Source organism: Natator depressus, chromosome 2, assembly GCF_965152275.1.
Source record: "Natator depressus isolate rNatDep1 chromosome 2, rNatDep2.hap1, whole genome shotgun sequence".
Lineage (NCBI taxonomy): Eukaryota > Metazoa > Chordata > Testudines > Cheloniidae > Natator > Natator depressus.
This window is the reverse complement of record NC_134235.1, coordinates 61258833-61275614: the sequence shown is the minus strand read 5'-3', so window position 1 is coordinate 61275614 and position 16782 is coordinate 61258833. Positions and strand designations below refer to the sequence as shown.

Genomic DNA, 16782 nt, shown 5'->3' with positions numbered 1-16782 from the left:
GAGGCATGAGCCATTGTCTGCTGATCACCTGTTACCTAAGGCAAAGATCAAAGGCCCAAGCTATATGAAGGAAAGACTGAACTGTTCATTGTGGTTCTGGTTCTGAATCTGAGACAGTCATGAAGTTGTAACCATAGGGAAAACCCAACTGTGGGTTTTGAAGGACTGACACCTATCAGAGCCTGAGGCTGGAGTTGGGGTGACCTTTGGTAAGCTCTTTAGCATGCATGTGTAGGTTATTTTACTATTTTTAACGTTTTCTCTGTAATGCTTTCACCATAGAATAAATGTGATCGCTTATAAAGAGTTGCATGGTAACTTGTAACTGCAGGCAATTACACTGTTTATGGCCTGTGGAGAGAAAGCAACGTGCAGATGCTGGCCTGTTTAGGCAGTCTGGCTTGCTGAGGATATCACAGCATACGCAGGAAACTGTGCCACCTAGAAAAACCCAGGCCAGCTGGGAGAGAGATGCAGGTCTCTATCCAAGAAAGGTGACAGCTGAGGAGCCAGGAGTGGGTGCCCTAGAGGGAGCACAGAGAGGGAATACAAGTGCAGTTGCCCTAGATTGTGACAAAGTATTCTAAAAAGTCCTCAGACCTAGGCTTTGGATCTAAGACTTTAGAAAAGAAAGGGAATGGACATATTGGTGGAGCCAATCTATAGATGTTCCCAGCCCTGCTCTTCTTCTTCCATAAGATAAAAAAAAGTGGCACAGTTCCAATCATTCTCCTCAAGCTCAAAAAACACATATTCTGTAAAGTTCATGAGCAAAACAGGGGACAGGCTTGAGGCTATTTCTGTTCTTCATAGCTCAGATCCAATATTCAGCGTCATATCTGTCTCTGGTTATGAAAAAAATGTTCAGTTTAAATGGGAAATTAGAAGAGCAGATTCCACAATCCCTTGTTGCTCCACTTTATGAGCATATGCTACCCTGGTTCACAGAGTTTATCAGAGCCTAAGTGGAAAATGTGTTGTGGGAGCCCCTTGTTAAAGTAATGGCAACACATTGCTGGCTTTCTGAGACCCTGTACACAAAGAAATTTCCTGTTGTACAAATCTACCCACTGGAAATCACTGGAATCCTCCTTTCTAACATCCTTGTCTGAGAATGGACTACGGCACATTAAACTGAAGCCAAGAATATGCCTGCTTTGGCTATATACTTATTCAAAGTCAAGGACGTTTTAAAGAGCAGCTCTAAGCTAATGTAGGGATGCCAGGCTATGATATTTTGTAAAATATGTATATGAAGTAAACACAAAAAACCAAACATGTAAATAACCTTAAATCTGAGACATAAGCCTTCACACAATATCCCTAAGCGGTGTTACATACCCTGGGTGATTCTTTAAAACAGATTACAATGCTGCTATGTTCAAAATGTGTATTATCCATCCTCACAGACCAATCATTTGAGAAATTACAAATCGGCATCTCTTCACCAACTACCCTCTCCCTCAGCCCTTCTTTATAGCTGAGTATTCGTTACTATTGAAGCAAATGGGATTACTTATATGAGTAAGGGTTGGGCCCCAACCAACTGACATCCAGGGTTCCTCAAGGATCTAAAAACCCCTTTTATTTACTAAGAATGGTGTCTGATACAGCCCCCAGAAGAAGCAGAAGTTCCTGACTGACTGGTGAAGAGGTTGTTTTTCTTTAAGTGGAGAATGACTAATAAAATACTGGCTCAGCAATGAGTGCTAATTATACATTTTCTAAAATAAAATAAATACATAATATATAATACATTTCTTACTGTTAAAGATACCTATTGAAATTGCATCTCATCTGGTCTAGGATATAGATGTTGTCACCTGTACCATGCAAAAGATCATAATTGCAACATTGCAAAATACCAACTTCATAGAATACATCAAATATCCAAATCACATCAGTTATGCCCACACATACTTTTTTGATTCAGAAAAGGGAGGTCAAGTTTTAAAAACCACATGCTCTCTCTCTGTTTTTAAATAAGTTTTTCTTAAATAACTGTAAACACAGTTTGCATTGAAAACATTTTGTTTTACTTTTGCAACTGGACCTTTACACACTTGGAACCCGATAAGATTTCACGGAAGCATGTGGACTTTTACGGAACAAACCCACACAGAGTATTTCCCAGGTCTTTGAACTAAAACTACTGTGAGAGCTTTGTCAAAGTTAATTTATGTTTGCAAAATTCTAATATCCTTGAACGAAAGTTACTTTGGGCCCAACTCTGGGAAATGCTGAGAACCAATACAAGCCATTAACATAACTACAAATTGGTAGTCCTCATTTAAATAAATTGATGGTTAGCATTATTTAAAATAACCTTCTGAAAAATAATTCCACATGCTTAGAAGAAAGTGATACTGTATCTCTCACACAAAATTATCACAACCATCTCAAAATACAAAAAAGTCTACATCGGGGTCACTAACCAGTCAATTGCAATCGTCTGGTCAATCCTAGAGGATCTCCCAGTCTATTGCGATCTCCGGTGGTGTAGTGTGGCTGCCGCTAAGGCAGACTTCCTGCCTACCCTGGCCCCATGCTGCTCCCAGAAGCGACCAGCATGGCCCCGGGGGCAGAGGTCTCCCTCTGTGCACTGCTCCTGCCTGTAAGCTCCGCCCCTGCAGCTCCCATTGGCCAAGAGATTTGCGGGTGCAGTGCTTGCAGAGTAGGGCAGTGTGTGGAGCCATGTGCCCCCCACCTCCACCCTGGGGCTGCAGGGGTGCATTGGCCCTTTCCGGGAGCAGTGTGGGATTGGGGTAGGCAGGGAGCCTGCCTTGGCCTCACTGTACCCGCCGCTGACCAGGAGCTGCCAGAGACAAGTGCTGCCCGGCGGGAGGCCACACCTCATCCCGGAGCCCCCTCCTGGAGCCAGCACCTCAAACCCCCTCCTACACCACAAATCCCCTCCTGCACTCCAACCCCCAGCTCTGAGCTCCCTCCCAGAGCCAGCACCCTGTACTCCCTCCTGCACCCCAACACTGTGCCCCAGCCCAGACCCCCCTCCTGCACCCAAACTCCCTCCTAAAGGTTGCACCCCACACCCCCCCGAACCCCAACCCCTGCCCCAGGCTCAGCCTAGAACCCCCTCCCACACTGCAAACTCCTCAGCCCCAGCCCAGAGCCTGCACCCCCTCCCGAACCCCAATTCCCTACCCCAGTCTGTTGAAAGTGAGTGAGGGTGGGGATGAGCGAGCAAGAGGTGGGGGGGAATGGAGTGAGCGGGGCGGTGCTTTCGGGAAGGGGTGGGCCTCAGGGAAGGGGTAGGGAAGATCCTGGGTTGCCCTTAGATTCAAAAAGTGATCTTGGGCGTAAAAAAGTTTGGACACCACTGGTCTACATGATAAAGTAACTACACTAACCGGAAATACTTGTAAGTAAATTAATTTCTATCTTACTAAAAATCTTATAAATATGGTTCAAATAATGTTTCTTCCATTTTAGAACACATATTGCTTAAGGAATTTTGTCTGGGCCAACATCTAAAAAAAATCAGTGTTTTAATTTAAAACAATGACTTTACCCTGTAAATGATGCTAATGTGAATTGCTATATAATAAACACTAAACATAATTATATACAATTTGTATGTCATACACTGTATATCTACCTGGTATCTCATACGATCTTTTATGAACTCTGGACAAGCCCACTGAAGGTTTTAAAAAATTAAAATTTAGTTCAACCTATGTGGAGATCATTGTCATTTTGTATTAGTGGTTCCCTGAGTTTACCTGATCCTTTTACTCAGCCACTAAACTGACTCTATTCATTCAGGCAGATGATGTCACCTCCAGAGGCATGTTCCTCAGCGACCAGGTGTGGGACAGACATACCTGTGCCGTAAGTATTAAGAGGCTGTTAAGGTCCCATCTTTCTTTCTATTTGATCTGATCAGCACATTTGAGAGTTAGCTTTACAGCTTAATTGTGTTACAGCTTTAAAGAAAAAACAAAACAAAAACAAAAAACACCTCACTTGTATATTCTAAATGTGAGTTGGGGTCATAAGTCTAGTCATTTTGAGTGATCTTGAGTTGCCAGTTCAAAGGAGTACCTGATGTCCTCATTGACATGTAAAAATGTAACCCTCGTTCTGAATTTCAAAATAACTTATGAAAACATGACCTTTAATAATTATTTATTGTTGAAATAATACTTGAACATTTAACTTGGTTTCATAAAAACAAAAACAAAAAATCACACCAAACAGGCCCTGACTCAGCAAATCACTTAAGCATATGCTTAACTTTAAGCAGTGGAGTAGTCCCACTGAAATGTGTGCTCACCTTTAAGCATGTGTTTAAATGCTTTGCTCAAAAAGGAATAGGATTATTTGCATGCTTAAAGTTAAGCACATGCTTAAGTCTTCGCTTATTTGTGCCTTCTTACTATGACTAACATAAATGTCTGTTTACATTAATCATTTACATAATGATAGTTTTAAATTAGTCTAAAATCAGCACATTCAGCAAGTACTAGGAAAATGACATTCTAAAGCTAGATTTGTAAATGCAACCATCTTTGCTATTTGTGAGAAGTGGCCAGCCACTAGTAACAAACTGACATAAGCTATCCCAAGATACGAGCTTTTATAGTGGTATAACTTCATTCACACTAGAAACTGCATCAATTTCACCATATCCTACTAAACCAATATAGTTGAATTGGTACAAAAACTGAATGTAGTAGAAAAAGCCCTAATTAATGGTGACAATTAATTAGCTTCATAGCCAAACTCAGAAATCTCTCTCACATTCTGGAATGAGGTAATTTCCATTTGAAAGACTGTGTGCAGATTCGTCTCCCTTCCAAACAACAAAAATTCCAAGTTAAAGTAATGAAAACTGTGCAGTGGTTTCATCTGTGCACAACAGTGGACCAGGATTAGACCACCTAGCTCATATTAATGTGTAACCTAAAGGTGGGTTTGATTGAACTTAGTGGCTAGAGGTGATGCACTTACTCACTGAACCACTTATCCCCTATTTTACTCCAAATTAGTTTAAATCTGCCTTTCTAATGCCTGATGTAGCGTCCAACAAATTTTATAAATTGTTAAGACTTCTGTTCCTAGTTCTCCTCTCTGAAAACAAAATGAACTTGGTTCCTATGAATAACAGCATTAACACTGTCCCTTGGATAACAACAAGTTTATTGAATTCTCTATATCTGTACTTGATGCAGAAAGCAGCAGTTCACCTCCTCAGCAACTCAGGTTACACAGAGCACATCACCCCTGAATGCTGCTCACTCTTCTGGCTCCTATTGAACACACAGCCCAGTTTGAGATCTTGGGCCCAGATCCTCAAACATATTTAGGTGCTTAACTCCCATTAATTTAAATGAGAGTTGGGTGCCTAAGTACCTTGGAGGGTCTAGGCCTTAGCCTTATTCCTTATTTTCAAAATCCGCAGTGAGCTTATCCAGAATATATAACAAGCTGCATTCCTTCCCTTAGATGTCAACCACTCGTGACAGCAATGCTCATCAGGAACAATGAACGCTCAAGGATGAGGCTTGTGTGCTCAGACACAGGGTTTTCTCGGTAGCTTGCTTTCTCAGAAAAACAATGCTTAGCCTGTTGGCATTTACATAAGGATAAACAATAAATGGTGTCACTACTCCTCCAAGGATCGTTACCTTGTTGTGGTGGAGGAGTTTGTGTGTTCCAACAAATCCCATGCCTGTGTTGTCTGGAGCTTAGTGCTCCTGGTAGGGCCACCCTAGGCAAACAGATCTGTGGGGAGGCTCCAGACTAAAAACAATTCATCTCAAGAGCCCCATGAAAGCCCAAAAATGACCACGTGACCCTTGCCTTGGAGGTAGGCCTGGGGGTGGTGTCAGGCAAGTGTCTGATGGTCGGGCCACCCACGTAACCCAGCCAGGCCCAGCCTGAAAAGGTGACGTGGACCCGTCTTGTGGTCTCACCCCCTGCGAGGCAAAGGGTGAGGGTTGAGTGTGATGCCAGAATGGCAGCAGGAGGGATGGACCACAACGGACTGGCCCTCCACAATGGAAACTGGCTCTAGGGACGTGGAACATCACTTCACTGGCGAGGAAGGAGCCAGAGTTGATGGAAGAGGTGGAAAGATACTGACAATATATAGTCAGCCTCACCTCCACACATAGCATTGGCTCTGGAAACAAACTTTGAGATCAAGGGGGGGGGTCTCTTTCCTATTCAGGAGTGGCCCCAAGCATCAACGGGGAGACAAAGAGAACCGACTAGTAGTTGAATCTTTTGGAGAATACCATTGCAAAGGGGCTGGTGAAACACAATGCTCGGTGGCCTTACATGCTATAATAAGTGCACCTATAAACTGAATTTGGCAAGGTTGGAGAGGAAGTACACTGAGCATCATGAAAAAGTTGAAGATGCCAGGAAAAGTGCAGGATGTGGACAAGACTTGGCTTATACTAGGTCCAACGGCATGGGTTTTGAGAAGAACACTACTTCTTCTGCAGTAAGCTGGAAGTCTGAATGCATCCATTAAGCTCAGTTTCAACATGTGAGACAGGTGAAAAACTGTACGAAGCAATCACTTTTAGCGAGAACTTTGAAACACTAATGAAAGAAATGAGTTATCTAGCATAAGGGATAAAGTGTCCACCTAATCCTTCTCCCTCTGTTGCTGTGTCAAGAGGTAGATCTTTTCAACATACAAATCCTCAGAGGAGCAAGGATTTGAAACTACTGCATAAAGCTTTAAAATGAGATATATGGCCCTTTCTGTTTAGCTACTCTGAAATCTTTAGGGCCTTTTGTATCTGCCAGATTACAATTTTCCTCTGGCTAGGAGGCCACAATTCTGTGCAGAAAAACCAAAAATGGTCAGCACTATACTGTGTTTCACACACTAACAATTGTTTTTGGAGAAGTCTTGCTCACTGATGTCTATCTTCTCAAATAAATTTTAAAGTAGCACCAGGAATTAAAATAAAAAATGCACTGACAATTAGTGAAGTACAGATTTTGACTTTGGTAGTTCTATGGGGCTTGTTAAAGGGAAGCTACCAACTTTAAATCCAATCAATTTAAGAAGAAGTGATTTCAAAGCACTTTCAGGTATCTTTGAGCCAATCTGCCAATTTTTGTGATTTTACAAAAATATTTTCCCATTTTTATTAAAAACTATTTTTTCTTTCCTGTTGTTGTGCCAAATACCCAAACAAAAGGGGAAACTTACTAAGACCCATACTGACTTCAATGGGCTTCAGACCAGGTTTATGGTTTATATCAGGGAAACCGTGCAATGGACTAGAAGCTAAATACTGTAAAAGGTGCACACAATAAACAAACTGAAAAAATATAGGTTTTTATTTTCTCTTTTTTATAGTAAACTAACATGGAAAAACAGTAGAGATAATACATTCAGACAGAAGTGTGACTTAAGTTGGTATCATTTATGCATTTTGTTTGTTGTCCAGAAGACAGAAGGCACTTGTTAGCTAGTACTGATCTTACTTTAAAGTTTTAAGAGAAATTGTTTTGGACTGGAATGTGTGAAGGATTTAAAAGTTACTCCTTCCAAACAAGGAAAAAAGATTTAAACAGTTACAAGTGTTCTAATGTCTCCGAGCAGCTGATACATTTAAAATTTAATAGCAAAGTCTTAGTCTTTTGAGAAAATTAATACCTTCAAGTTTTTGGAAGAATGATCTCTATATTATTAAAATATACTGGATATCAGTCTTGAGATCTATAATAAAAGTTGATGTATAAGTGTGTATTCCATGTCAAAGTTTAGAAATCTTCAAATTTGTTGTAAACACAGATAATCAAACACTGGAAATTCTTTAATCAAAATTAATAATTATGCAGGGACTGCACAATGGTCTGTAGCAGTTAGTTTTATCCCAGAAATAATAAAGGTGCTTCTTAAACTCACTAATAGACCTATGTGAAATATTCATCCTGAAAACACCCAGGATCAACTGGCATTTGATTTTGACTCGCATTTACAAATCAGCAGTGGTTTGCTCAAATTTTGCTAGTGAAACATTTTTGAGGCAGGATACAAAACAGTTAATATAAAATTTCTACCTTTCTTCTTTGAATGGGACAAGTCATGATTGATCATCAGTAGATTCGTCAATTATTTGATCAATTGTCGCTCCAAAGGAGGTCTCCAACTTGGAAGGGGGGGTGGGATGCGAAAGGTGCAACAGAGGGGACATCTCTAACAGTGGGCCAAAAATCACTAGATACAGTACATGCATATGTTGACTTCTGTGGCAGTTGGCTTCATTACCAACAACAAGAGACATGTGTGTATGTCCAAGATTAGAATTTAGCCCCTAGACTCATCCTAAATGCTTTATAGGCCATTATATTGCTGGCTATTCCCCTGGCTACCAATCTGATGAAGTAAAAACCTGCACTGGTTTGGAACTCACAAGCTAAAATAGCTGCCTACATTCTCTCTCTCTTAGATCCTTGCTTATTGACTTTAAACTGTTTTTTAACTCTATTAGTCAGACAAAGAGGTTTGGTCAGATAAAACATAATAATGACTGCTCTCAAATTTTTGCAACACGCCTCATATGCTTTACATGAAACAACAATTTTTTCTGACCAAGGGATCAAAGAGAGATACTTTCCCAACTAAGGCAATAAAAGTTGTCTAAACATGACTTCTCTTTCCCTTTGTTGAAAGTAAAACTTTAAAGATTAATTATACCTTGCCTGACTTAATTTGTAATCAATTTAAACTAAACTGGATGCACAGATAGGCTCCGAATACAATATGCCAGAAATTTATTATTAATAATTATTCTTATAGCAGCATCAACCTCTATGGTTAAGCTGTCGTCACTCTTTTCACTCTAACCCTGCTTTCAATTGCTCACAAATTTCACCTTCCTGCTGAAATCTCCCATGTTTGGTTTGTGCCTGAATATGAATTTGTAAAGAAAGTTTGAAAATCAAATATCAGCCATAGCTGAGTAAGAGGAAAGTGACCTGAAAAAGATATCATAATGAAAACAATTATGCATCCTTTTTCTGGACAGCTCTACAGCCAAAACGGATTGGGTTTCAGAGCTTGTATTTGGCAAGAAAATACCTCATACTGAGAAGAAACGCCTTTGCTTGTTCCAGAGAAAACTGGCTTTGATTTGACAGAATGATGAGCCTTGGGAAATAATATACTGAATATTGAACATGCACAGTACATTCTTTTCACTACATTCTTAAAAGGCACGATTCAAAGTCTGCTGGAGTCAAAGGGAGTCTTTCCATTGACTTCACTGGGCTTTGGATCAGGCCCAAAATGAGTAGTTAAAGAGCAATTTGCTGCACACGCATATGTGGCTAAATCAGCTGCATACTGATAAATATCATGAAGTTTATTGCTGTGAAATGGCAGGGATACCGAAGCCTGGGGAAAGAGGTCCCCCAGGGATCTTTGTAAGAGGTTGAGGGAGAATTCCTGCCACCTTGTGAGATGCAAAGGCGCAAGGGCTCCACAAGAGTTCAATCTATACACAGAGCTACATTTTAAGTATTCTCACCTATATTAAAATAGATTTATTTTAAAATCTCATCAAGCAGCTGCCCAGCGCAGAATAAATACTGACCACGTTTTGTTTTTTTTCAGTCTTTCTTTGCTGCCTTTAAAAAGCAAGACACCTTAATGAGTTCAACCAAGAGGGATACAGTATATTTTAATTCGAAGGGGTTTAGTTTCCATAGTTTTAATCCCCTGAATGTAGACGTTCCTACAGCACTGCTTACAAACATCAAATATAGGGACACTATAATATTTTGAACCCTTAACATCACCACTGCTTAGAGGAATTGCTATGCTATAAACTTCTTAGCATTTTTTGAAATCACTGCATATCAACTGTGTGACCATTCTGCCTCACTGGATCACTCATTAGAAATGGTTTTACTCTACACTCTAAATCCAGTGTCCAGATGCCTGTACAGTACATGCCCGCAGTACTGCTGTAACAAATCATTGTAGACCAACTAAGTGCAATGCCCTGTGTTAAGGGATGAATCGTGGAACTGAGAACTGTGTCAGGTGCCAAGAAAAAGCCGCCTGCTTGATGCCAATCCCTTTACCTGTCACTCTCTGAAATGAACTACTGCTTAGAGGAAATTAAGGTTTACATGATGTTAATGCTCTTGCTTGTTTTCTGGAAGACGAATATAGCATAACTCCTTTTGGTGCTACTCTATTTCTCTTTATAACAGGACGAATAAGTTTATCATAGGATATGATGCTCATCACTCATGATATCCAAGCCAACAACTAAACTTCTCCTTAAGGCCTTGTCTACACTGGCAAGTTTCGGTGCAGTGAAGCAGCTTTCTGCTCTGTAACTCCCGAGGCGTACACACTGCCAAGCCACGTAGTGCACAAACTGCGCAGCTGCAGCGCTGTAAAAAAAAAAAACCACCTGACAAGAGGCGTCCAGCTTTCTGCGCCAGGGTTACAATGCCACGGTGCCAGTGTAGACACCCTGGTCGATTACAGCGCTACAATTGGCCTCCAGGAGGTGTCCCACAATGCCTGTTCTTGCCTCTCTGGTCATCGGTTTGAACTCTACTGCCCTGTCCTCAGCTGACCAACCGTGAATCCCACCCCTTAAATCCTTGGGAATTTTGAAAGTCCCCTTCCTGTTTGTTCGGTGACATGTGCAGTGGCCTCAGTGCATCTTTCCAGGTGACCACTCCTGCTCCACGCACCAGGTGATCCCCCGCTTGGAGCAATGCCGAACTGCTGGACCTCATCAGCATTTGGGGAGAGGAGGCTGTCCAGTCCCAGCTGCGTTCCAGCCGTAGGAATTATGATACCTACGGACAGATTTCACGATGCATGACAGAAACGGGCCATGACCGGGACACATTGCAGTGCAGGGTCAAAGTGAAGGTGCTGTGGAACGCCTACCACAAGGCATGGGAGGCAAACAGCTGCTCCAGTGCTGTGCCCACGAGCTGCCGGTTCTACAAAGATCTGGATGTGGTATTCGGTGGTAACTCCACCCCCACTGTGCAGGCCACTGTGGATACTTTGGTGGCTCACGTGCCAGTTGAGAGTGGACCAAGCCAGGGGGAGGAAATCTTGGACAAGTATGTGGAGGGGGAGGGGGACCCAGAGGCAGAGGATGACTTGGAGGTCCGAGATGTATGCAGCCAGGAGCTGTTTTCTACCCCAGAGGAGGCTAGCCAGTCACAGCTATTGGATCTTGGTGAAGCACAAACAGGAGAGGAGGCCCCTGGTAAGTGGATTTGATTTTGGGAATCGCTGAAGCGAGCTGTTGCGGGCAGGAGGGTTGCAGAAAGCAGGCTTGTGTCTGTATGATGCGTGTACCACCACATGCCGAGTCTGAGCGGCGGAACAGGCTGTTGATTGACTCCCTCACTTCATGGGAATCTGCCTCAGAGATCTCCAGGAAACTCTCGTAGAGATACTGGGCAATCCGCAGTCTTGAAGAAGACCCTCCCTTGATTCCCTGCTCACCTTCAGCAGCGAGATATCTTCCATAATGAACACAGCCTGTGGAAAATGTGGGGACAGGAATGATGATCAGACCCCCTTTACAGTGCTGGATCTCCCTTGGAGCCACGTGCTCAGTTTACAGTAGGGTCTGGGAACACTGATTTACCCTGTCCTGTGGCTACTCACCATTTTCGGGGTCATGTGGCTCATGTGTCCTTGCCTGGGGTCAGCCAGTTAGTGACCGGTATGTGAATAGTGGCTGTGTTTTAAATCACTGAATCAGTGTTCTGTGTGTTGCAAACAATACTGCTTCTGTAAAATGTTGCATTTTGGCTTCACAGAGATGACCTTGGGAGCCTAGCCTCCCTCTTTGTTATCACTAGTTGAACGGCTGCATAGAATTAGAAAGCGGCCACGAAGAACTAAAGAGGACTTTCTGTGTGAGGTTATGATGCACTCTGCAGCCAAAAAACGGGAATTGAAGGAGTGGCGGGATAGCGAGAAGAGGGTCCGAAAAAGGAGAATGCGGTGCGCCAGAACGAAGCCATGGAGCGGCTCTTAAATGTTATGGAGCACCAAGCAGACACGCTCCAGGCAATACTAGCACTGCAAACCGAGCAGCTCCACACCCTCCCTCCCCTGCAGCCGCTGTTGCAAAACTCTTTCCCATGCACCCCCCACACACCACCAACACACTCTTATCAACCTCCTGGCTCCAGTCTGTACCTGCGGCATTTCACTCCTCCCCCATCACAGTCCAGCACTGCGGACTCCCAGTACCCACTGCATCAACACCCGTCCCTCTGCAGTTTAGCCCTGTTGAAGTACTGTACCCGCTGCGCTGTACTCCAAAGGAGAAGGTTGGATATGATCCCTGGATATACACAAATCTTTAATGGTCCTGGGACCCCACCTCCTCCTAGGAACTTCCCTTTCCCCATCCCCCTCAGTGCTGATGTGTTTTTTTGTTCGTCTTTCTCCTCCAGTTGTTGTTTTTTAATAAAAACATTGTGTTGGTTTGAAAGCAATCTTTATTCTATTAATTGAAAGCAAACAGAGCCCTGCAAAGCAACAGACAATTCTCTTAAACCTTTATATTGCATCATCTGCATCAGTCAGTCACCTCCTAGCATTACAAGCACTGCACTCCTGTGCATAACAACAAATATCAGCTTCAAATTGCTGCCTCAAGGCATCCCTAATCCTTATGGCCCCGCACTGCAACCCTTTAATAGCCTTGGTCTCTGGCTGTTCAAATTCAGCCTCCAGATGCAGAGCCTCAGTGGCCCAGCCACTTCCCTTCACAAATACTATGGAATTTACAGCACACGGCTATAAGCACAGGAATATGGTCATCGGCCAGGTCCAGCTTCCCATATAGGAGCACCAGCGGGTGTTTAAATGGCCAAAAGCACACTCAACAGTCATTCAGCACTTGCTCAGCCTGTTGTTGAACCACTCCTTGCTGCTGTCAAGGTTCCTCGTGTATGGCTTCATAAACCACGGCCTTAAGGGGTAGGCGGGGTCTCCCAGGATCACAGTGGGCATTTTGACTTCCTCTACAGTGATCTTCTGGTCTGGGAACAAATTCTCTGCTTGCAGCTTCCTGAACAGGCCAGTGATCCGAAAGATCCGTGCGTCATGCACCTTTCCGGACCAGCCTGCGTTAATGTCCGTGAAACGCCCACGGTGACCCACAAGTGCCTGGAGAGCCATAGAGAAATACCCCTTCCAATTAATGTACTCGGTGGCTAGGTGGTCTGGTGGCAGAATTGGAATATGCATGTCATCTATCGCCCCTCCGCAGTTAGGGAAGCTTTTGTGCAATGCCATCCACAGGGTCACGCACGTTGCCCAGAGTCACGGTCTTTCAGAGCAGATGTGATTAATGGCCCTGCACACTTCCGTCAACATGACTCCAATGGTCGACTTTCCCACTCCGAACTAGTTAGTGACCAATCGGTAGCAGTCTGGAGTAGCCAGCTACCACAGTGCAGTTGCCACATGCTTCTCCAATGGCAGGGCAGCTCTCATTCTTGTGTCCTTGTGCCGCAGGGCTGGGGAGAGCTCATCACACAGGCCCATAAATGTGGCTTTCCTCATCCAAAAGTTCTGCAGCTACTACTCGTCATCCCAGACGCGCATGACGATGTGATCCCACCACTCAGTGCTTGTTTCCCGAGCCCAAAAGCAGTGTTCCACTGTAGTCAGCACCTCCGTGAATGCCACAAGCAATCTTGTGTCGTAGCTACTACGCATGGCAAGATCAATGTTGCACTCCTCTTGCCTTTGTAGTTTAAGGAATAACTCCACTGCCACTTGGGACACGTTAGCCAGAGCGAGCAGCATACCGGTCAACAGTTCTGGATCCATTCCTGCAGACCGAAGAGGCAGAGCCTGCAGTACACGAACTGTTGAAAGATGGCGCCAAATGCAGGGATTGCTGAGATGTGAAGCAATGCATCGTTGGGTATTGGGACAGGACCCAGGATGCCTCGCGACCCCCTCCGCCTTCCCACAACTCTTAGCAACAGAAGAGGAAGAGCTGCTCTGTGGGAGGCTGCCCACAGTGCACCGCTCCAAATACTGCCGCAAGTGTGAACACACAACAGCGGTTTCCTTTCAGCACTCTCTGAACGGCGCTGCAACTCTGCCGGTGTATCATAGAATCATAGAATATCAGGGTTGGAAGGGACCCCAGAAGGTCATCTAGTCCAACCCCCTGCTCGAAGCAGGACCAATTCCCAGTTAAATCATCCCAGCCAGGGCTTTGTCAAGCCTGACCTTAAAAACCTCTAAGGAAGGAGATTCTACCACCTCCCTAGGTAACGCATTCCAGTGTTTCACCACCCTCTTAGTGAAAAAGTTTTTCCTAATATCCAATCTAAACCTCCCCCATTGCAACTTGAGACCATTACTCCTCGTTCTGTCATCTGCTACCATTGAGAACAGTCTAGAGCCATCCTCTTTGGAACCCCCTTTCAGGTAGTTGAAAGCAGCTATCAAATCCCCCCTCATTCTTCTCTTCTGCAGACTAAACAATCCCAGCTCCCTCAGCCTCTCCTCATAAGTCATGTGCTCTAGACCCCTAATCATTTTTGTTGCCCTTCGCTGGACTCTCTCCAATTTATCCACATCCTTCTTGTAGTGTGGGGCCCAAAACTGGACACAGTACTCCAGATGAGGCCTCACCAGTGTCGAATAGAGGGGAACGATCACGTCCCTCGATCTGCTCGCTATGCCCCTACTTATACATCCCAAAATGCCATTGGCCTTCTTGGCAACAAGGGCACACTGCTGACTCATATCCAGCTTCTCGTCCACTGTCACCCCTAGGTCCTTTTCCGCAGAACTGCTGCCTAGCCATTCGGTCCCTAGTCTGTAGCGGTGCATTGGATTCTTCCATCCTAAGTGTAGGACCCTGCACTTATCCTTATTGAACCTCATCAGATTTCTTTTGGCCCAATCCTCCAATTTGTCTAGGTCCTTCTGTATCCTATCCCTCCCCTCCAGCGTATCTACCACTCCTCCCAGTTTAGTATCATCCGCAAATTTGCTGAGAGTGCAATCCACACCATCCTCCAGATCATTTATGAAGATATGTGTAGACATACCCTGAGTGATGGATTCCTCCTGAAGAGAGAACTCTAGAAAGATGGCGTACATTCTGAACTTTCAGGAATAACTCCATTTTATATCCCTGGGTACTTCTGTCCATCATAATCTCATACCTTTTCCTGTCTTGAGTCTCCTTATAGCACATCAGTGTCTATCTTCTCCACCTGTAAACCTGTCAGGCAGCCCAAAAATTGCTCTGAGAAGCAAAAAAGTAATTGGGACATTATTTCAAGGGAAATATTGTTATATTTTCCCTGGTACACTAATGAAACTGACTTTGTAAATGAGAACATCTTAAAATAAAACATTCAAAATAAGAGGTGAACCTACAAATCTTTTATTACAGTAAAAACATTTGGCTCCAACAGGGTATAAATCAGCAAGTTTTTGCAATCTGGATCTCAGTACAGAAAACAAGCTGGCAAGCCCGGGAGCAGTTTTCTTACAATTAACTTAATTGTGGAATGGCCCTGCCATACTAAAAACAGTAAGATGAATATGGTGTAATCGTTTTATAATGTTACAATGTGTTAGGATTTGTTTCTGCAATAGCTTGTAATACTATCCAGACCCTGATAGAAAAAGATTTCTTTTTTGCACATTACAGTAGTGGGGAAAATGTGCTACTTTCTTGTTACCAATATATTAAGCCTAGTAACATCCAGGCACTATAATTAAGATATACCTTAAACAGGCTATCAGTCAAGACAAATCAATAGTCTGAACAGGACATATACCTGTGAAGTTCAGCACACAATTGTTGGTGTCGTAAGCAGGCACTGTACAAATTTTAGCATAATCTGAATTAGTAATTACTATTATAAAATGCAATGTAACAGAAACCATAGACTTCAGTTACATAATACAGATACATAACATGGGTGCAAAGTCAATTAATATGGATTAAAAGATAAGATGATCCAAGATACTGGACCAAATTCAGACTTTGATTTCATTGACACAGATTGGCATACATTTGGTGTTGCAAATGTGTCCAGATCCTCACCTGCAGAACAGCCATGAAAATAATTCCTGCCAAGATCTGCAGTAATCTCCGAAAGATGTGTGGGTGTGAGTGTAGTTAGGGACTCTCTGTGTAATACCGACAGACCCCGGTCATCGGTAGGCGGGATCGAACCTGGGATCTCTGAAGCATAGCATATGAACCTCTATTGCCTGAGCTCAAAGCCACACGGCTCTTACCAGGGGTGTTGGAATGGTGGGGGAGGGGGCCATGGACCCCCCACTTTTACCAGCTGTAAGGGTGAGAAATGGGGGAGGGGGTGGCGATGAAGGGGTGGCAGGTGGGTGGGGGCTTGAGGGGAAGGATCAGCGCAAGGGTGGGGACTCGGGGGCACACTTCAGGCACCTGTGGCCCCCCCACCTTTCGGGTGCTTCTGCCGCTCTTGGCTCTTATCCAAGGTTGTAGTAGACTCATAAATCTCTAGCTGGGTTAGATGCCACTAGAGGGGGACAGAGCACCACACCAAGCAGGTCTGAGTTACATATGCACGAAGCACACCTTCTAAATATACCCTGCAATGCCCCTCTGCAGTTCCAGATGACCTATGGGATGTGCATTCAGTGGGCTCTGGGGAAGCCTGGAACAGCTCCAACAGCAGTACCCCACTTGGCTCTCCATTTCCCCTTGTACGCATATGCAGAAGAAGTGGCCTAAATTTGCCTCATGAATTTTAAGTTGA

At 43.8% G+C, this 16782-nt stretch overlaps 1 protein-coding gene and 1 long non-coding RNA gene across 2 annotated transcripts in view; one reads left to right on the top strand and one right to left on the bottom strand.

Annotated features, from left to right (window-relative positions):
- Positions 1 to 16782, bottom strand: part of CYP7B1 (cytochrome P450 family 7 subfamily B member 1) — a 178878-nt gene that overhangs the window by 84344 nt on the left and 77752 nt on the right. The window lies entirely within an intron of this gene.
- LOC141982331 (uncharacterized) overlaps positions 1 to 16782 on the top strand; it is a 73985-nt gene that overhangs the window by 36865 nt on the left and 20338 nt on the right. The window contains exon 2 of the long non-coding RNA XR_012638031.1: positions 3784 to 3849. This is a non-coding gene — a long non-coding RNA (uncharacterized LOC141982331). The remainder of the gene's footprint in view (positions 1 to 3783; positions 3850 to 16782) is intronic.